A 22500-nucleotide genomic window follows, 5' to 3' on the forward strand; every position below is an offset into this window, starting at 1 on the left:
TAATGTTTGCATTTAAAAATATGCCAATATGGTTTGTTTGGGTCTATATTATCTAATCAAAGAGGCATTACAGGAAATGCCTCTTCATCAACCCCTAAACAGCAAACCACCAGTTATGCGAATGGCCAAATCAGAGATGTTTTTCCTAGGGAAAATAAAAATCACTGATCCGGCCAGAAATGAAACATCACTAACAACACCTCAAACCTTTGCCCCCACACACCCCTAACTAAATATACCCACTATGAAATGGCACTACATTGGGGAAAGGGGCAAATTCATGCTGATGGCCAAGCAAGCAATCCCCCCCCCACCCAAGGAAAAAAATTGCTGACTTGGCCATTCACATAACTGCTGTTTAGCTGTTTAAGCGTTGATGAAGAGGCATTTGCTGTAATGCCTCTTCAGTTAGATAATATAAACCCAGTTTGTTTTCATTTATATAAATATTACTGTGTATGTCATAAATGATAATTTAATAAAGATGTTTCTTGTTAAATAAAAAAATAAGTGAATACAAATTCCTTCATTAATACTGACAGTATATATTTTATTGCTCCCAGTAATGATGGCAGCAGAGTGCTGGCAGAGAACATAGGGCAACACAGAGCTCACCTGTACAGCACTACACAGTTGGTACACTAGCTATAAGAAATGGGTCTGCTACAGCCACCTCAGTTCCAAATGTTCAAAGACCACTGGCTTCAAGCCAGGTATTCAACCATTTTGTAGCTCACACGGGCTGCCACTTGTGCACTAACTTCGATATGAGTTCAGGAATGGTGCAATAAACATGTGGATACAGTGGAGCCTTCAAACCTTACCTGAACAAATTATTCAAGATTCAGTAAGGTAAATGATGCAGCCATGGGGGAGTGGAAGTCTAGATTAGTGTAGTGGTTCACACAGCGATTGTAAAGGGAATTTAGGTTTAGGAAGTTGGAGCGGAGTTTTAGGGTTAGTGAGTGTTAGAGGAGTTTTAGATTTAAGGAGTGGGAGAGAAGTTTAGGTTAGGAAGTAATCAGCAAGTTCAGGTTTAGGAAGAGGGACTGGATGCTTAGGTTTAGGAAACAATCTAGAACTTTAGGGCTAGTGAGGAGGACTGAAATTTTATATTTAGGGAGTAACCAGGGATTTTTTGGTTAATGAGTGGAAGTGGAGTTTTAGGTTTAGGAAGCAATTTGGAATTTTAGGTTTAGGGAAAGGGAGTGAGGACTTGGGTTAGGAGCCATTTAGGAGTTTTATGGTCAGAGTTAGGAACCTGGTAGGAATATATAATTTAATAAGGTAGGGTGTTCAGAGAGCTACATAATTAACTAAGACTGAGCTAGTGGGAGTTAAGCATTTGCCTTTTAGAACAAGTGACAGTGGACAATTGCATCACAAGCTACTAGCACATGTAGTAGGACCCATGAGAAAGTGATAATAAATCCAGTGAATTACAGAAAGAAAGTAAATATATCACAGGCATGGAAGCAAATAGTTCCTGTTGTAGAGTATATCATCTGATAGCTAAAGACAGTTTGATTGACTACATATTGTTGGTGGAACCACAAAGTATTCCCTCAGCATGATCTGTAAAATAAGTTTAGCATGTGGCACACTGCAATGCATGATAGCTCATCACAAGTGACACCATGGATTAGCCCCCCAATAGCAGTAGTCAGGAGTGACACTGCCAGGTATTGTTCACTAGGCACAGGAGGATCTTGGGAAGTACAGAGACAAGTATATGCATACAGCACAATACATACATCCACACAGTAGTAAATCAAACTTGTTTTATAGAGGTGTCTGCACCATTGTGTCTGTAATTTTGTTGGCTTACAACTAGGAATATGAGGGCCCCAATGCTGGGGATGCCATTTCAATCAGCAGCAAAATGTGTTAATATGTGCACAGACTACATGGGTTGTACATCAGAAAACAGCACACAAACATGGACTTCAGATGAACTTGGATGTGGGGTCTTTAATCTTTACAAAAAATAATATTTTGTTGTAATTAGTACTGAGTTGTATATTATTAACACATATCACTAAAACACAAATATACAGTTTAATTTGCAGGACTGAAATTAACAAATGCTTATATGTGTGTATCTCTCTCTCTCTCTCTCTCTATATATATATATATATATATATGTATATATATTTATATATATATATGGGTCCTATGTTTTGTCAACAGTACGGCTCATCGAACCGTACTTTATCAAAATTACTTTAGCAAAAGTGCATTTTGTTGAAAATGCACTTTCGCTAAAGAAAATAAAACAAAAAAAAACATGCCATTTGCATGTACCATTAGTTGTACATCAACATATAATATTGATGTACAAATAAGGAAACTCTTCTTGAGATCATAGTACAGTGGGGATAAGGGAATATTACCTTTTCCCCACTGTAGTGCAATCTCGGAGTTAGAATATTAAAGTAGGGGGGTGTCAATAATGTGTAGTGTGTTATTTTTTTTTTATTTAGTTTTTATTTGTTTATTCCACGAAAGTACATTTTTGATGGAATGCACTTTTGCGGAAGTGAGTTTGACAAAGTACGGTTCGATGAACCGTACTTTCGATTTAACAACGTATGTATGAAGGAAAAAACAAACAACAGCATAAGATTATAGCAATAAAGCTTTTTGAAAATCTGGAAATCATAATTCTGGAGCTATATAAAACTAAGCTCACTGAATATGTGTTCCAGGCAGGTATGTCCCTAGCCTTAAGCAGCATTCGACCTTCACCCAGAATGATGCCTCAATACAAATAGAAAATGATTGACTTTAACAATTGGCTTAGTTTCTGGTGTCATTCCAGGGGGATCCAGTACCTGACAGCCTGGAAAGATATGATCAACAGACCACAATGCTTTGCTAGAGATGGCCTACATTTGTCTCACTTGGGCTTCATGCTTCTGGCAAAGGCCCTTGCCTCCCCCATAGTGCCTTTTTTAGGAACAGTCATGAGGTCAATACTGCCAACATAAAAATTTCAACAAAATGCAAATTAAAGGTCATGCTGTTAAACGCTAGGAGTCTAAACATGAAACTGTACTCATTGCAAGCATTCTTAACCCTGGAAGATGCTGACATTGGCGCAGTCACAGAAACCTGGTTCAAAGCTGTGGAGGGCACCCCAGCCTTTCCTGGTTACTCATCCTATCACATATTCAGACCCCAAACTGTGGGCAGCAAAGCCAAAGGAGGTGGAGTTTCAATATATATTAAAGACACACACACCTCCAGGCTGGTCAAACAGCATGACTCACAGGAGACACTCCAGGTGCAGTTAACCATTGACAAGACCCCTATTCAAATTATAGCTAGCTACAGCCCCCCAAATTTGACTCAAGATGCCCACTCCACCTATCTGGGCCTCTTCAAATCTATCAAGATTCAACCCTTTACCTGATCCTGGGTGACTTTAATTACCCAAGCATAGATTGGAAAAACTACTCATGCCAGAACACAAATGCCCAGAAATTTCTCAATTTTATCAATGCAAATGCCTTGGAACAACTAGTCAATACTTCCACAAGAGGTGATAATATCTTGAACTTGATATTAACCAACATGAGTAACCACTGCAGCACTGCTACAATATCATCCTCCCTGGTTAGATCCAACCATAAAACGGTCACTTTCAAAGTCACCACTCCCCTGACCCCCCTCTAGCTAAGGTCAAACAAAAAACTTCTCCAAAGCTGATTACAGCCTCCTAAGGGATGGTATAAACAGCTTCGCAGCCCCCTCCCCCACTGTAGGAACTGGCACCAATGTCCAAATCTACATCAAAGTAGTATATGAGCACTTATATAGATGCACTGAATCAGGAATACCCAACAGAATAAAATCATCCTCCACAACGAAGAGTAAACCTGTCTGGTGAACATCTGCAGTAAATAAACTATATAAGAAAAGGAAAAAAATTACAGGACCAAGAAGGAGCAGGTGCCCAACTGGAAGCAATATTTCCTTAGCCTGAACATGCAAATAAGAGCACTAGTGAAATCCTCTAAAGCCAACTTCGAGTCCAAATTGGCCACATCTACTAGAGACAATCATAAGGCCTTCTTCACATATGTCCGAAATCTCAAAGGAAGCACCCTGATCTGTTCAGAACTGATGGTCAAGGACAACACATACACAAATGCTTTACATGTTGCCAATCTACTGGCTGACAGATTCAGCAAAGAATTCTCCCCTCTGTTCCCCCCATCAGTAAATCAGGACATCCCAGTAACTGCCCCCTGTCCTTATCTCATATCTAAGTCATCACTGCCCTCTCAAAGGCAAAAAATACAGCCTCCATGGGACCCAGTAATATCCCTGGCTGCATCCTACATGAACTCAGGCATGAACTTGCAGCACCATTAGGCACCCTATTCAACCAAAGCTTGAGTACCAGCTTTGTCCGAGCTGAGTGGGGGACAGCCACTGTCATCCCTTTACACAAAGGTGGAGCTCCAACCAATCCATGAAATTATAGACCCATTAGCCTAACTAGCCTGATCTGCAAGGTCATGGGATGGATTATCATGGATCTCATTAACAGGGACATTGGCAACCTCCAAACACTCGATCCCACACAGTTTGGCTTTGTCAAGGGGAGGTCATGTCTGTTAAATCTGGTCAATTTCTTTGAGACAGTCACCAAATCCATGGATGAGGGGAAGACAGTGCACGCCACCTACCTAGGCCTGGCCAAAGCCTTCAACACTATTACCCACTCAGGCATAGTAGATAAACTCTCTCAACTAGGCATCAATCCATATATTATCAGATGGGTAGCAAACTGGCTCACTGACAGAACCCACCTAATCAAAATAGGAGAAGCCACCTCAAGCAGTCGAACCATAACAAGTGGCATACCCCCGAGATCAGTTTTGTGGACTCTGCTATTCGGGATATACTTCTCTGAGGTACAGGCCAAAGCCAGTGGACTATGGCTGACCATGTCTGCAGATGATTGCAAGCTGGGCGCAGTTATCACTTCCCCAAGTGATGTGGACGTCCTCCAAGAGGGTCTCACCCAAACAAATGGCTGGTGCCAGAAACATGGCCTCAAGCTGAAAAAATGCGTCATCATCCCCTTTGGGGAGAGTGACATCCCACATATTATCACATTAATAACAATGGCCTAAGTACACAATCAGTAGTGACGGATTTCGACAGCCAGATTGATAGCAACCTGACTTTTGACCACCATGTTGCTTCCATTGCACGGAAAGCTTTCTACATGGCTCACCGCATAAGTAAGTTTATCTCATCAAGGGACAAAGAGGTCATAACATCCCTGTATTCTTCCCTCATAAGGCCAATTATTGAGTACAATGCCCGCTTCGGCATGGACCTCACAAAGCACATGCAGCAGCTGGAAAGACCACATAGGTTCCAGGAGAATCCAGGGCCTCAAACATCTACCTTACACAGATAGGCTAAAAGCCCTATCCCTCTACTCAGTTTCATACAGACTCCTCAGGGGTGACCTCTGTTTGGCATATAAAGCAATCTCAGATCCTGCCTTGATGGGACTGATGCATATCTGCAAGTCAAGCTCCACTCCAGCAACCCATATGCGCAACCTCAAACTGGTCTGTGTTATCAATAGGACTTGGTGGGACAGATTTGTGTCCCAGAGACTCCCCATCTGTGGAATAGACTCCCTCTCCACGTCAAGCAGAGTACCTCATTTTCCCTTTTAAAGCACAACCTGGATAACTGGATAGGAAACAGAAAATGCACCTCTGAGATTCCACCTGTGTCCCTGCTGGACAGAGGCTTTGGGTGCTGACTTGTCTAAACATGGGCTAAACTCTTGGCTAGGCTTATAAGTGCCTCAGTGCCAATAGCCTAGTAACCTCCTATAATCCTATGATCCTATGAACGTATTATGAGTAGATGCTGTTTCCTTCTTTGTTAGAGATGATAAGGATATCTATTTTATTATGATGGACTGAAAGATGTTGGGACTGATGTTTCTTTAATGAATTATGCTGGTGTCTTACCTTCTATGTTATTGTTTACATCACCTCTGTGTGACAGTTCTATGATCTTGTTTGTCGCATCTAAATATGGTTAAATATGCATTGTATAGGACTACTTTCAGCAAAATAATGTTATTGTTTTTACTGTTGACCAAAAAGTTAGGAATCGCATACATTATTTTCTGCTTTTTATTATGCAGCATCTGTCTGAGTTCTCTGTTTGTATATGTATACAATCTATATTTATACACAAAATCATTTTATGTGGACATTTTCTTTCCACGACTACAATCACAATTGACTTTGTCCAGTTTGAGAAAAATATAAAAAACTAAAATAAAATAAAATACTTTCATTTATTGCATTTGCTATGCTGATGTTTCCACTGGATACAACACTCTTTTAAAGGACAGACCTACAGTGAAACACACAAAGCAGTATATGTACATGGGATTTGATGATCACAGATATATAAGAAAGGACAAGTCACACATCAGTGAATTGTATTTGATCATGAACCACTAATGGACAAAATTAGCATCTAGTGTATTATAGCTTGCAATAAATCACATTAGCATACAGCAGTATTTTATTAGCTATTACTCTCAAAGAAAAATATCTTAGAGAACAGGCAAGACAGACCGATACACAGCAAAGAAACTTATTACTGGATGGGAGATAGAGGCTGAGCTAGGGACCAGTGTGCTAGAACAACCAAGCAGATGAATTAGTAGTTTTTACATTCTCTTTGATGTGCTAGTTTAACTGCAGTTTGGAAATCAAAAACAAGGAACAGACAGCCCAAGATGAAAATGGAACAATGATAAAGGGGAAGGAGTATATAATGCTGAATGGTAAGAGGATGCTGAGGTCAAAGAGTGGCAGCTTTTTGTAGCAAATGTAATGAAGAGATCTGTAGGGATAGAAAGTGTAAACCACAGGGCATGTTCAAAGGACAAGTATGCCCCTTCAAGACTTGCTATAGAACCAACCTCTAGCATTCAAGGATCAGTGCCTTTTCTTGCAATGTACATGATATGTTGGTCACATTGAAGGGAATGGCACAGAAAGCATGCACATGCTCATAAAGTTGGTGGAGAGTATCTACAGAATGCATACTATTTCTGGATGGTGCAAGCCTTTATATTCATGGAAGCTCAGGATATTCTGTATAATGATCAGAACTGTGTCCATAGGAGTACTACCAGCCATGCCAGAAGTAGGGCAGTGGATGTATGATTTGAGCCAGCACAGCTAGCTGGAATTTTATAAATAATTATATGTCATTTGTATATCAAACTAATTTATACAGATGCTTGTGCTGAAAATGTATTTGTGAGGTTTGCTTGTGTTAAAATGTATTAACAGTGCACCCTTCTGGAATGAAAAGAAATGCACATGTATTATTGTAGCTGGATTAAATGTATATACTTTAATAGAGGATACTGGGACAGCAGAGGTTAACCAGCTAGCTTACTTTAAGAAATATAAGGGAAATGTAAATGAGCTGGTAAACCATTAAAATGTCACCCCACAGTGCTGAATAGGACTGGAGATGGTGGGTCTGGGAGAAGCCTTTGTTCATTAGCTCAGTAAAAAGAGGGGAAGCCCCAGGCACTGCCTTAAACATTTATATGAGTATTGTAGCTATCTATGCTAAATTTCTATCTCAGCTTCAAAGGGGGATACTGTGAGAACCTACAGTCAGGTGACCAGATGAGATCATTCTGCAAGCTATCTTGGATATTATATTTTACAGCGAGTAAGATCTGATTATTGGGTATTCTGTTTTGGGGGACTAGAAAGACTGCTTATGTATTTCATCGTGTCTTGCTCTGTTAAGTAAGTTGTTAGGGAATAATAATTCTCCCAGATTCAGTCAGGAAGATAGTAAAGCTTAGTTTAGAGATTGTTTTTCTTCATTTGTACAAGTCTGTCCATCAATTTTATTTTTAATATTTCCTGTGATCTGAACTCTGTGGTTTACTGTAAATATGTATTCAGTATTTACATGTACTTCTATTATTTATTATTAAATATATTTAAAACTTTTATTGTGGCTGATCCTTGTAGAAAGTACTTAACCTTTGAAAGTTATTATTTGGTGACACTGTGTTGGCCACTCCAAAAGGCCTAACTGTGTTGGTCAGCTTCTACCATTTGTATCAGTATTAATATTACACAGTTTAATTGGACACCCTTTGTTAAGGGCCTTAGAGTAGCTGATTGTGGAGTGTCTGGTGGTAGTCATAACTACCTTATACTTTGGGCAGAAGTGGACACAGCAGGTAAATCTGTGCCAGCCTTTCCCAGGTGTGTGTGTCAGCTACTTGGAGCAGGGAAACCGAGCACTGGGCTTACAGAGAGGGTGCTGGAAGTCTGGGCTTGGACACTTGCCTGAGGACTTAACTCTACAGCTGTACCAGTGGAGAGTCTTATTGGGGACATGGAGAGAGACAGATAGAGAGATCCAGACCCCAGACTGAGTGTGTTTCCTGTGTGCTCTTAAGGGAAATTGTGCGCAGAGAGGTCTGCATATGGAAATACTGAGTGTATCCATTTGTATTCCAAGTGCACATCCCTCTCCAGTGTCAATGGTGAGGATTCGAGCTCCTTGATTACTGGCCAAACATGGGAACATCACAAGAATGCAGTTTAACGTACCCTTATAACTGCAGAGCATTCTTCAAGGAAAAGGGATGTGCAAGCACTTATGCAAGTACAGCATGGATTCCATTGTTGGTGTCTGGCAATACATGCCACCTCCAAAGATTTACACTCTTTACTAACTAAGTCTGTCTGCTCTTTTGTTCTGCTCCAGCTGATGACACATTTTCCTCCACCATGTATGATATTCTGCTGACCACTATCATTCTTAGTAGGATGTGTGTTACTCTGCCAGTATCATTATCTAACCACAGGAACTTTTGGAGACACAGTGGTAATGCTAGTGTTACTACTGCCCTTTATTGATGATTGATGGTCCTGTGGTCCACTGGCATTTTCAGACAGATCAGATGCAATCCATAAATACCATAATTGGAGAATGCACTGACAGTGTCCTGCACATAGCTCTTGGATGAAGACCATTACCAGCTCAACAGAAACAGAATTATCTGAGAGCTGACAGCTTATCTTCAAGTTCCTATTCCATTGGATGAGTGTGGCAGCAGATGACACTTCATGTGGATATTCCACAAGAAAGGAATACTGAATGCAGAGTTAGTTTAACAGTGTGCTTGCCAAAACAAAGTATTAGACATGGACACAGTTGTATATGACAGTGCAGTGGAAGGAGCAGTATGCATGGTATAAGGTACCAGTCACAGTGTATTCTGTAATAAGTGTAAGTTGATGAAAGTCAATAGTGTAGCCACTCTGAATTAACTCCCTCTCACACCAATGAACAAATTTTCTTCAGCAAAATGAATCAGGGGGAGAAACACAGCAGAAATAATATAAAAAAAACTTTAATACGGTTAGCGCTTTCACATCACAGATGCTTCTTTAGACCATGAATGAAACAACATAAGCTAAAACCACTTTATATACTTCTTACCAAGTAAATCAATAAAACAAGTACAGAGTTTTTAATAAAACATAAACAATATAAGCAGATTTTATAAACGTCTTGTTTTTAGATAGGGCTTAATCGATGTTTTATTATTAAGCCCTGGTTCTTTTTCTGCCTGTAACTCAATAATCCATTTTAACTCTCTTAATTCAAGTTTATTTTTCATGTCACCCAGCCTTGAATCTTGAAAAATACATTCGATAATTTTGAATTGGAACCAATGCATCCCCCCTGCACAGATAGCATGTTGGCTAGAGCACTTCTATCTCGTTCATTATTTCTGATGGCAGCCAAATGCTCTCTGACCCTGTCTCTCAGTGAGCGAGTGGTCATGTCAACATAGAAGGAAGGGCAAGCTAAACACACAGCCAGGTATACTAAATTCCTTGTTTTACAGTTTTACTTAACTTTAAATTCATACTTCTTGCTTGTTATAGGATGTACGAAGCTCCTGTTGTCACTCAAAACATCACAGACGCTGCATTGCCCACATTTATTAAGACCATAAATCATCTCCTTGGACTATTTTGGTTGATAAAGTAACCTTTTGAGATTCTTTTTATTTTTATAACAATACCTTGGCCTCTGGCCTACAATCCTAGCTATGTCAGGGTCTGATTGCAAAATGGACCAGTTTTTTATCAATCACATTTTGTACCTTTCTAACATTCCCAGCATATTCTAAGTGAATGGGTAGATTTTTATAGGTTCATAGGTAGGTGCTAGGCTATCGGCCCAAGGGCTTACGTAAGCCTAGCCAACAAGGTTCCCTGGCTTATGCCACACAAGAAAGTTATTTTCCTGTGCCACTGTTGAGCAGAGACACAGAAGTGATTCCCCAGGGTGTATTTCCTATTTCCCATCCACTCATCAAGATTTTTCTTGAAGAGTGCAAATGAAGAACTTTGCTTGACATGGATGGGTAGCCTGTTCCAGAGTATGGGATGTCTCTGGGACAGGGATCTATCCCTCCAGCATGTCCTGTTTATTGTGGTGACAAGGTTTAGGTCCCTAGAGCATGTAGCTCAGAGGGATTGGGATTTCTTTAGGTGTAGCATGTCCAACAGCTCTGGGTTTGACATAGCTTTATATGTTAGGCAGCGATCACCTTGGAGTTGGTTAGTGGTATAATTTTCTTTCTGCTGTTGGGAAGAAGTATCATGGGTATTGCTGATATATGGTTTTGCCCTAACTTTCCTTATAGATTTAACTTGCTGAATCACAGTATCTACCTCACTTCTCAGATATTTCCTCTGTAACAATTCATTTCTGAAAGTTCCCATATCCTGTTCAAAATGTTCCTCTTCCATATCTAACCTAGCTATACACATGGCCTGACCATTTATGATATTCCTATAGATATAGGTAGGATGCATACTGTCTCTACTCAGGACATTATTTTTTCTACATTCTTTTCTAAATAATCCGGAAGAAAACTTCCCATTAGTGTCCTTGAATATAGTCACATCCAAAAAAGATATTTCAATCGAGGAGACAGAATAAGTAAACCTCAAAAAATCAGTAGTGGTATCTAGAAACATAAAAAATGTCCTTATTTAAATCATTATATGACTGTTTTGCGAGTAGTTTGATTTCAAAGTCTTTGTTGGACTTTTTTACTGTTACAAATCCTGTTGTTCCACTCATTCAGGGTCTTCCAAAACTGCATAAAGAAAGATATAACACACCATTCAGACCCATAGTGTCTGGTCAAGAGTGGGTTACACATTTAATATCTAAATATGTTGAAAATAAAGTAAGACCAGTAGTTAGTACTTCATCTCATGTACTGAAGGACACAAAACAACTTTTGTCTGACATTGGTAGGACTTTTTGTAGTTCATTTGAACAACCAGACAACTGTTTACTGGTATCTATGGATATTAATTCACTCTTTAATGTAATACCCCACACATATGGGTTGGAGGCAGTTAAGGATTATTTAAGCCTGCATAGCTCCTATGATATGAAAATAATTGATTTACTATGTATGTTAATAGAAATTATTCTGGAAAACAACATCTTTCTTTTTGAACAGAAGCACTATCTGCAATTGTTTGGCATAGCTATGGGCACACCCTGCGCCAATAGCTACGCCAGCATGGTCCTTGCCTATTGGGAGGAACAGTCTGTTTTGACACATGAGTCATTTGCTGATAAAATTCTGTTCTATAGGAGATTTGTTGATGACCTCCTTCTTGTGTGAGGGGGGCACAGAAAGTGAGTTAGGAAAATTTGTTATGTTTCTAGATACCACTACTGAGTTTTTGAGGTTCATTCACTTATTCTGTCTCCTCGATTGAAATATCTTTTTTGGATGTGACTATATTCAAGGACACTAATGGGAAGTTTTCTTCCGGATTATTTAGAAAAGAATGTAGAAAAAATAATGTCCTGAGTAGAGAAAGTATGCATCCTACTTATATCTATAGGAATATCATAAAAGGTCAGGCCATGCATATATCTAGGTTAGATATGGAAGAGGAACATTTTGAACAGGATATGGGAACTTTCAGAAATTAATTGTTACAGAGGAAATATTTGAGAAGTGAGGTAGATACAGGGATTCAGCAAGTTAAATCTATGAGGAAGGGTAGGGCAAAACCATTTTTCAGAAATACCCTTGATACGTCTCCCCAGCAGTTGAAAGAAAATTATACTGCTAAAAATCTAGCCATTCACTTAGAATATGCTGGGAATGTTAGAAAGGTACAAAATGTGATTGACAAAAACTGGTCCATTTTGCAATCAGACCCTGAGATAGCTAGGATTGTAGGCTAGAGGCCAAGGCATTGTTATAAAAATAAAAATAATCTCAAAAGGTTACTTTGTCAACCAAAATAGTCCAAGGAGATGATTTATGGTCTTAATAAATGTGGGCAGTGCAGCGTCTGTGATGTTTTGAGTGACAACAGGAGCTTTGTAATCCTATAACAAACAAGAAGTATGAATGTAACGTTAAGGCAAACTGTAAAACAAGGAATTTAGTATTCCTGGCTGTGTGTTTAGCTTGCCCTTCCTTCTATGTTGGCATGACCACTCGCTCACTGAGAGACAGGGTCAGAGAGCATTTGACTGCCATCAGAAATAATGAAGCAGAAACAAACATGCTATCTGTGCAGGGGGAATGCATCAGTTCCAATTCAAAGTTATCGGATGTATTTTTCAAGATTCAAGGCTGGGTGACATGAAAAATAAACTGGAATTAAGAGAGTTAAAATGGATTATTGAGTTACAGGCAAAAAAAGAACCAGGGCTTAATGATAAAACATTGATTAAGCTCTATCAAAATACAAGACATTTATAAAAGCTGCTTATATTGCTCATGTTTTATTAAAAACTCTGTACTTGTTTTATTAATTTTTACTTCACTGATGAAATGTCAGTTTGTGTATTAAATTGTTGGGGTTAGCAAGCTGCAGTATGTCTTTGGCTAGATACCTATTAATATGCTGTCTCTATAACTTGAGTGCTGAACAGATGTAATCAATTAATTAACAGCAACTTGGTAGAGCTTAAGAAGTATATAAACTGGTTTTAGCTTATGTTGTTTCATTCATGGCCTGAAGAAGCATCTGTGATGCGAAAGCGCTAACCGTATTAAAGTTTTTTATATTATTTCTGCCGTGTTTCTCCTTCTGATTCATTTTGCTGAAGAAAATAAATGTAAGTTGCCTAATACACCACTGTGCAAATCAATCGCCATGATGTCGCAGGCAGATATTCCTCTATTACCACACTCATGCCAGGGGAGCAGCTAAGAAGAAATAATCAGATTGTGAAGTCATGCAATGAACCCTAAAACCATACTCACCCTCTTTTTCCACAGATACTCCTTCCTCATATCGAATGTCTTCATTTACATTATAATGGATACAGGGAAGGTCTCCTCTTCAGTAAATGTTTGTGGATAGGGCTGACACAACACCTATGGATAACTAACAGTGCCTCATTTACTAGGTGTTCTCTGTACAGACTTATCAATAACCCACTATTTACAGATATGCAATTTATTATCTCAACCCTGCATCAGCATTCACCTAGGCAATTATAGTGTCACATTACTGCTTCCTCACTGACTTACTGCCTGCTCATACAACACTCCAAGTAGTTCTAGTTAAGGACTGCATTATCCAGATTACTGAAACTATCCTACTTGCTCTCACTATTGCCATCTTTGATCATTACAGACCTCTGAGGGAGCACAGCAGATATGGAAGCAGATTGTATTGACTTGTGACAGCAAAACACAGCTGCACAGGTTACAGTATTACGTAACTGTATGACAGTATTACATAACTGCATGACACATATACAGATGTACATTGTGAAGATCGTACATGAATGGCCACAGTGACAGCACCGATGTATGTGAAACATGGCCTCGATGTAGGGTGTGTACATAAACTACTTCAGAATTTACTATATAGTCTGCTTGTATGAGGTACAGATGAATGCAAGTCAGCTGGTACATTACTACCACAGCACCTCCACAACTATACATCACTGCCATTAATCAGCATTGAAAGATAATAGAATGAATTCCTGTATTCACCAACTAAACCTTAATAATATCCTTACTTATTTATTTTATTGCCATTTGTTTACAAGGATAGTCATACTGAGCAGTGCCCTTTATCAGTGGAGGCCCAAGGAGTAATACTACATTATACAGCCATGATATGGACATCATTTGTTTGCATTGTTTCATCATTTATAGAAAGTTTGATTCATGAGCAACATTTTCATTATTCAGACATCCTTCACATCAGTTACTTTATTTACAAGCAATTTTGATTAAAAATAACAGTTACATGGGTTGTATGTGAATAAATATTTTAAGATAAAGAGTTAGAGCATCCCAAAAAAGGAAGAAAGGAAGGAGGCACAAAGAAGATAAAGGAGATGACAGAAGACTATATATAGCTGTGATAACAGCATATTAAGTTTTGTGCTGCGAAGAGTAATGCCATGAATTCACATAGCTATATCAGTACCAGTTAAACCAGTGGTTGTGCAGGTGCAGAGCCATTTATCCATCAGGTATTTCTTCACTTAGCTTTTAAAGTCTTTCAGGTTGCAGGCTATTAAGTGGAGTGATAGTATTCTAGCAATTAGCAGTGCAGTGTGAATATAAAAGTATACTGCATTGTTAATAGCTTTAGTTATGGAGAGTAATGATTTGTCAGTGGAGCATAGAGGTCTCTTAGTAGTGTAACGCTGAATGATGGAGTGAAGAGATGGGATTTTTTCAGGAAGGTGCAGTAGTCTGAAGGTTGTAATTGTGTGTGCAATAGAGAATCATTTAGTTTGAGCCAGTTTAATTGTTTTAAAGATAGGCAGTGATGTGATCTGTATTGTTGGTCGGTTGTGAATTTGGCTATTTTATTGTAGCATTGTTGTATTTTGGATGATAGAGAGGAGTTGAAGTAGGTAGGATAGGGGAGTCATATAATAGGGTGGGAAGTAGATTCTACCAGAATCAGTAAGATAGTTTCCTACAGAGGCATCCTAACTTTTGGTGTGCATTCTTAATTACTTGCTAAAGGTGGATCAAATTTCTAGTGGTTGTCTAGAATCACACCTAGTACTTTGGAGTGAGATATCAGTTTTATATTGGTCTTGTTGGATGACAGTATAAAGGTAGTTTTTTGGGGGAGGAGAGAGACTTTGTGAACCATAGTAGTTTAGTATATATTTTTTGTTTGATTCAATAGGAGTTGTGAGTTGCTGAACCAAGCTTCTATGGAGAAGGCTCTCTGGGTGAGTGCTCAGAACATGGTTAGTGTCCTAGTAGAACATATTAGAGTAGAGTCATCAGCATATTGTCTCTTTGGCTGCTGTGTTTACATTATTGTTAAACAAATTATACAGCAGTGGTTCTAGGATGGAGCCTTGTAGAACTCCAATGGATATAGGAAGGAAAGAGGAGAAATTATATTGCCATTCATTGCTTGGGACCTGTTACTGAGGTAACTAAGAAACCATTTAAGTGAGGAGGGTGATAACCCACAGGAAGAGAATTCAGTTAGGAGAATTTGATGATTGACTGTATCTAATGCCATGAATAGATCCATAAATAGGGTTCAGGTGAGAAGACATGAATTTTTGTTGTGGTTTATTATATATGTGAACCTTAGATGGCAGTGGTTGTACTGTGATTGGGTCTAAAATTATGCTCTGAGGAAGACAGGAGGTTATGAGAGGCAATATATGTAGTAAGTTCAGAGTGAATACATCTTTCTAAAACATTGAATAAGGGTGAAAGAATGATGACTGAGGTATAGTTTGTGAGCTTGGTTGATGAGCTGTGCTATGGAGGGGCATTACACAGAATTTTTTCTGTAAGGTGGAGACATATTTTTCTTGGACAGAGTAGTTTACTAGAAATGAGACAGGATATGCAACGCTATCTCCAATACTCAAATGGAAGATGGTCAGGGGCAGTGTTTGTTGTCTTAAGGTTGCATATGTATTTTTCAATTGTAGATGTTGCCACTGGAGTAAGAGTGAGGGTCATACGCAGCTTTAATAACTGGAGTGAGATGGCTGGATTTGTAGCAGTTTTATTTTGTAGGAGGGAGGTTACTATATTTATAAAATGTAAGTTAAACTGTGAAACAATGCTTTGAGAGTTATATTGATTTTCCAGGACAATGCAATGTATCTATTGATTTCCAGAAGCTTTTTTGGATTATTTGATGTTGAATTTTGAGTGTTGTTATAATAAGCTTTTTTGTCCTATTTTATGTATTATAATGGTTCCTTAATTGCCTATGATGATAGCAATGTTAGTTATCCATAGGTGTTGTGTCAGCCCTATTCACTGTTGCAGGGGGAAATTTAAGACTTTGTTTGTAGCCATGACATCCAGGCTTTATCTCTAAATTGCATGAGTTGCTTTGCTTTTTTTTCAGTTAACCAAGGGGCTGGTTTGTTTTAACAATTTGGGTTCTTAGCGGTGCTTGCTCTGCCAGGATATTTAGACTGATGTAGATTCAGTCTACTGTTTTATCAAGGGGAAACATTTTAAGTGAGGCCAGCTGATCTGGAGCATGCTGGAAATAAAATTTCATTTATTGAAGTTACTGAGGTTTCTGGCTGGGTTATAGTGATGAGGTATCTGATTATGTAGCATAGCTGCTGGATATTTAGGTTTTCATGTAGGGTGCCACTACTGTAACATTGTTTGAGGTAGATGTTAGAATCTAGTCTAGGATGGATTCTTTTGATGAGGGCTTGTTAATTCTACTTGGATTCTTGATAATTTGAGAGAAGCCATTTAGCTGAATTGAATTTGTTAGGGTTTTTAGGGTTATTTTTTGCCAGCATATGTAAACATCTCATAACAAGATGGTTTCCAGTCTTACATTGATCGAGATCCAGAAGAGGGTCTTTTCCAGGATGGGAATTCTGCCAGAGGGCATGTATTGACCTATGATGGATAGAGATTTGTGAGCATTCAGTCTGAGGAGTGAGATGAGAAGTTTAGCATTGCTGAAACTGGGTACAGTATCATGGAATTTGGTCAGGGAGAGTGTTTGTTGTTTTAAGGGTGCACAGGTATTTTTTAAGTGTAGATGTTGCCACTGAAGTGAGTGTGATGCTGTGTTGTAGCTTTAATGATTGGAAAACAGCAACTCCACCTGCTTTTCTGTTGGTTTCATTAAGTCTGTGTATATTATTAACTGGTGGGAGTACTTCTGTGTATTTGGCAATTGGCTTTAACCAGGTTTCTGTGGCTGTGAAGATATCAGGAGAGTAATGGGCTATACTGGCATAAACATCTATGATTTTTATCATGCAGATATCTTAGTTTACTGAATAGTATTTTAAGTCTTAGGTGGTTGGAGAAGAAGCATTTTGTTTTGGTATGTATGAGGGCTTATTTGGCAGGTTCTGGGGATAGATGAGTGGTCTAGGATTGCGATGTATATCATCTCCTAATATTATTGTCCACTTACGAATATGGCTGTTGAAAAGTCACTTCCATTTTGGCTTGAACTTATATGTGATATTGGATAATAATAGAACATATGCTGCTTGCTTGCTTGTGTTTCAGGGTTTGAATGTAATTAATGTTGAATAGGCTAGAGGAGATATTAGAGAAATGTGTTGTTTTATTCTGGTTTAAGTATTATGTGGTAAGTGTAGGTAAGTAACAGTTGGAGAGAGACTTGTGACCACTGGTTGAGAGCGTGAGTATAATGAGAAATGCTAGTGATAGAAGATGAAGTAGGGGCATATTTGGGATTTAGAAAGATGTATGGATAAGTGATAGTTTGTGTAGTGGGAAGAGTGTGGAGGGATGCAATTATAGGTAGTAGAGATTAATAGGAGGAGCAAAGTAGAGTAATATGATAGGTAGGTATAGGGCTTGATAGATAGGTAGGTAGGTATAGGAAAATATTGATATGAATAACGATGACTTTATATAGTGAGGAGTCTGTTAACAGCATAGAATAGGTATGGTAATGAAGGGTACCAAGAAAAAAAAGTACTAATTTAATTGTGTATGGACCTGAATATGCTTCACCTCAAAAAATCTAGATCCATCAGAGCCACAAGGGCGGGAGACTTAAACCTCGACACGGCTATTAATAGGACGTGCTGGAGGGATAGATTCATCACCCAACGACTCCCTATGCTGTGGAACAAAATCCCAGTATATGTGAGGCAGAGCACCTCGCTGGCCTTGTTCAAGAGAAATCTTGACCAATGGATGGGAGATCGCAGATATACCCCAGGGATTACCTCAGTGTCACTGCTCGAGAGAGGCACAGCAAAATAATGGGTATAGTTCCCCATACTAAAGGGGTGGCGTAAGCCACAAAACTATGGGCTAGGCTTGTAAATGCCCTTGGGCAGATAGCCTAGTATGAACCTATGAACCTATGAACCTATGAACCTATGAACCTATGAACCTAGAGAGTGTGACAATAGAGGGTAATAAGCAGTATAGAGAATACGGGGAAGAATGAGAGATACTGTAGAGGAAGAGATGATACATAAATACTAACCTGATTGTAATAAGGAGAGAATATTGTAAGGATAAAAGGAACATGGAATTTTGTTCAGGGGTGTACTATGGATACTGTATAGGAAGGGAAAATGGCAGTTAGAAATTATCTTAAATATATGATGCAAATAGATAAGACAAAAATAGAAATGGGTGTTTCTTTGATAGGATCAGAGTGGGTTTCACAAATGATAAGTTTATTTGGGAAATATAATGGTATAGTAAGGTTGGGTGGGTGGAAATTTGGGGTAGGGTAAGGGAGCATATCAGGTTTCCCACCCTCAGGCCAAACTACTCCTTCAGAGGGAATGTCACAATCAATTTCCAGCAGAGGGCAGGCAAGTATATGATTAGTTAAAGTTAATATACATCAAGGCTCTTCATGTTTGACTTGTTTACATTGCACAATGACAATGTTTTCAGTGAAAACATTTGCAGAGGTGTGCCTTGTGGTAGAGCTCCTGTTATGTCAGAGTTATGGATGAACATTGACTACAGGCTCTGAAAGGAAAAACTCTACTAAACTGAACTATTATACAGAGACAACAGAGTTAATACATAGGCAGCTAGCTTATTCCAAGAGATGGAGGAAGGACTATGATGAATCACAGCAAGAGAATATGGGCTATTCTAAGAGTAGAGAGAGCATGTAAGAAGTTTATAAAAATAAGGTCAAAATAGGTTTAGTAGGAGGTATACTGGTAGATAACCACAGTAATACACTGTATAGAATAGTATAGAGCAAATTATCAGAACATAGCAGTACACTGATAAGCACAATATAAAACCATCACTTAGTAAGCATTAATTAAATTAACCAGTACATCAAAAGAATAATGTAAATACTAAAGCAACAGCAACTGAAATTACATGTGTGCTTATTAAAGGGAATAGGCTCAGCACACATAAAGCTTATCCACCTAGAATAAATTCAAATATAAATACAACATACTATGAAGGTCTTTTCATTGTTCTACACAGTCTTATAACAAACAGAATTGTAATAACACATGACACATACCTGCTCTGGGAAGGAAGATGGAGAGTGAGTGGATATGGAGACTAAAGTGAGGGGGAATTTAGCAACATATTATATTACAGCAACCTTCCCACCCTCAAGCCAATTATTACAGACAACAATCAATTTACAGCTTGTACAGAGCAATTAACAAAAAAGCATAAAGTAGAACAGGTTTGTTTTCATGTACTAAATACAAACACCAAGGAGCTAGAGAGAGGAATTAACTGGCATGTACAGTGTAATATATTGGCCAAGAGAAATGACAGTGGCCAACTTAGTAAGTATTCCTTAGAGTGCAAGAACTACTCCTTTGGTGGGAATGACACAACCACTTTCCAGCAAAGAGCAGGCAAGTATTTGATTAGTTAAAGTTAGTAGACAGCAAGGCTCTTCATGTTAAACTTGTTTACATTGCACAAAGACAACATTCTCAGGGAAAAACTTTTACAGAGGTGTGCCTTGTGGCAGAGCTCCTGCTATGTCAGGGTCATGAACTGATGTACAACCACAGACTCTGTCCTGATAAAGAAGATGGCTGAGTGAGTGGATATTGATAGTAAAGTGCAAAGTTAAGCATATGAACCACAGATAATAGCTATAAAAACACTGGTCTGTGCACAGACTTGAAAGTATTAATAGAAAGTTTGATACTATAACAACAGCAATGATAAAACAGCAAGAGAAAGGAAGGCCTGACACTTAACAATGGTGAAAGTAAAAATAATAACAAAAGTATTTTACCCATATCACATATCTTCAGTGAATAGTATGGATGCCAAAGTAGTGTAGAAAAAAAAATCACATGTAGAGCAACATGCTATTAACACAGTATGAACACTACATTTTCACAAGCCATAATTAGTGGTTCAGATCTATGAATTTCAAAATACCAGTCAGTATTTCCCATGATAAACTGTACTGTGAGATGCAGGTACTCCATGCATTGTCAAATAAAGCAATGCAAGCTAGCAGGTCATCTTGTTTAATGTTATTATGAAAAAAGACACATCATTTCAGTCATATGCTACACTCAGGTGTATTTATGATAGCTTGTAGTAGATAGATGTAGTAGATAGCTCTTTCCTATCCCATCTCTATACTCATCAACAGAACTATAAAAGAAAGTACTATTCCATCACTCTGGAAAATCTCTTATATTATCCCTCTATTCAAGGGAGGTGACTCTACTGAGTATTCAAACTTCCGTCCCATAGCATTACTTTCTCCTCTTGCAAAAATAATGGAGAAATGCATCCACAAACAATTACTTCACCACCTACTTAGCCACAACCTCCTGGCTAATTGTCAACATGGGTTTCAACCATTCCATAGTACTAGCACAGCATTACTATCCTTTATTGACTCTATTAACAAAAACCGCAACAACAACACCCTTTCTTCTGCATTCTTTGTAGACCTGTCTAAAGCCTTTGACATGGTCAATCACCAACTTCTCCTCCATCGTTTAAGATCCCTCACTCTAGATAACCTTGCCTTAAACTGGTTCGCATCATATCTGGACAACCGTAAACAGGCAGTTCTCTGGGATAACCAGCTCTCTGATCTCCTCCCCACCACTATAGGGGTCCCCCAGGGCTCTATCTTAGGTCCACTCCTATTCTCTATCTTTATAAATGACCTTCATCTAGCCACTCCTCAATTAACTTGCATTCAATACGCTGACGACACAACCATTATTTGCTCAGCCTCCACTCAGAATGAGCTGCACACTCTCACACAAAATACCTTCACAACTATAAGCAATGGTTCTCGAATCATTGTCTATTCCTCAATCCCAAGAAAACCAAACTCCTGCTCTTTACACCCACTCACCTATCCCCCTCTATTAACTTCACACTTACATCCAATAATGGTACCCTCATCTCCCCAGACCAAACCACTAAACTCTAGGGTATTACCATTGACAACCAACTTAAATTTGACACTCATATCAACTCTACAATTAAGGCTACTAACAAAAAAATTGGTTCTCTCTATAGAATCAAAGCTTACCTAACCCCCGAAACCAGAACTACCATTGCTAGAACCCACTTAATCTCTACCGTTCTTTATGCTTCCACCATCTACCCTAATTTTTCTAAGCACAATCTCAATAAACTAGCTTCTTCCTACAACAACATAGCCAGATTCGCTATAGCTTCTCCTTATAGGACTCATCATTGTCTAAATCTTAAAAAACTAGGCTGGCTTGAATTACCCAACCTAATACAATTCCACCAACTTACTATTGCCCACAAAGCCCTTTATCACCCTAACAACACTCCAACACTCTCCTCTCTCATACAACCCTACAATAATCTGAGGAACCTACGCTCTTCTTACAAAATACTGATTCAAATTTCCCAATCACATAACTTAGCAGGTGACTCCATATTCTCCAACTCAGTTGGCAAAATATGGAACCAACTACCTCAATACCTCACTACACTATCTTCACTCCCAATTTTTAAAGCTAAACTAAAACTCTTCCTTTCCAACCACTGGCTCTGCTCTTGTACCAACCCTAGTTGAACTTTTTTTTTTTTACTTGCCCTCTGATTCCTTTATCCTCTTATTTCTAGTTCTCAATTTCTACCCTCTTGAAATTCCTCTTCAAATAAATACATATCTAAATTTTTTATTTCTATTTATTTCTGTAATACAGTTTTCTAGTTAATATTCATTATTCTGTTCTATGCCAAGCCTCATTGTGTACTCTGATGCTTTTACAACTTGCAGTTGGATATGTTACGTTTCTTAAATACTATTTTATATTCTTTTAATTTTGCATTATTTTATAATTTTTTTGTATAAGCTTAACTTGTTTTAGTAGTTTAAAGCGGAGCTTTTCTCCCCGGGCCTCCACTGAAAATGGACATATATCCAGTTGGACTAG

This window comes from Protopterus annectens, chromosome 9.part0 (assembly GCF_019279795.1).
Source record: "Protopterus annectens isolate FY-2018-M chromosome 9.part0, PAN1.0, whole genome shotgun sequence".
Classification (NCBI taxonomy): domain Eukaryota; kingdom Metazoa; phylum Chordata; order Ceratodontiformes; family Protopteridae; genus Protopterus; species Protopterus annectens.